Source organism: Myotis brandtii, unplaced genomic scaffold (genome assembly GCF_000412655.1).
Source record: "Myotis brandtii unplaced genomic scaffold, ASM41265v1 scaffold247, whole genome shotgun sequence".
NCBI classification, from domain to species: Eukaryota; Metazoa; Chordata; class Mammalia; order Chiroptera; family Vespertilionidae; genus Myotis; species Myotis brandtii.
In genome coordinates, this window is record NW_005359352.1 from 1,536,465 (window position 1) to 1,537,462 (window position 998).

At 61.3% G+C, this 998-nt stretch overlaps 2 long non-coding RNA genes across 2 annotated transcripts in view; one reads left to right on the forward strand and one right to left on the reverse strand.

Moving 5' to 3' along the window:
* Positions 1–998, reverse strand: part of LOC106726280 — a 17,911-nt gene that overhangs the window by 14,024 nt on the left and 2,889 nt on the right. The window lies entirely within an intron of this gene.
* LOC106726279 overlaps positions 1–998 on the forward strand; it is a 7,569-nt gene that overhangs the window by 3,392 nt on the left and 3,179 nt on the right. The window lies entirely within an intron of this gene.

The following is a 998-nucleotide window of genomic DNA, read 5'->3' on the forward strand; positions in this document are numbered from 1 at the left end:
GTTGTTGTTAATCCTCACCGGAGGATATTTTTCCGTTGATTATTAGAGAGAGTGGGAGGAAGAGGGAGAGACAGAGAGAAACATTAATTGCTTGCCTCTGGCATGTACCCTACCAGGGCCAGGGAACCTGCAACCACAGTACGTGCTTTGACCGGAATCGAACCCGGGACCTTTAGTGCTCGGGCCACGCTCTATCCACTGGGCCAAACGGGCCAGGGCGTAGGCGAGAGCGTTTTGAGCCCCGACAACAGGCGGCCGTGCTCTCAGGGGCGCTCCTGTGGGGCTGTCCCAACCAGCGGCCACCTGGGGGGCCCGGGGCCACTCCCCTGGCTCCTGTTCCTCCAGGAAGTGCATGCAGGCGGCCTGGCTGAGGTGCCTCCATTTCACACCCCCCACCACCCCACCCCACTACCTAGTGCTCCCCAGGCCCAGGCCCCGCTTGCTGAAGCCCAACCGCCACGGGGAAGGATGTGTCATCTCGGCACCTGGTTTCAGGAACAATGTCTTCACCTCCCGCGCGATGGGCCGTTTCAAAACCACCTTTGTTCAGGATCTGAAAGCCAGTTGTGGTCAGACTGTCCGCCAGCGGGGCCCTGGCCCTGGGGGCGGGCCTTTCAGGTGAGCTGGGCTTTAGCAGTTGCCATGGAGACTGTCAATCATTCAAGGAGACCTGCTTGGCCAGTGGCGTGTGAAACCACAGGAGAACCATCTTTTAACGCTGGGTTCTGGGTTCTGGGTTCTGGGTCCTGCCAGTGCAGGCAGCTGGGAGGTGCTGCCTGTGGAGGCTGATTCAGGAACTTCCCTGGGAAGTGTACCTGCTTAGGCACTTTTGGGGTCCGAGCTTGTCCCTAACTCTGCTTCCCCGGAACGCCCACGGGAGTTCTGTCGCCTTTGCCTGGAGGTGGGAATAGCAGGTCCCAGGGGGCAGGCCAGGCCCCTGGCCTCCAGCACGCAGCCAGCTCGATGGGGAGCCCACCTCTTGCTGGCTCCCCAGCCGG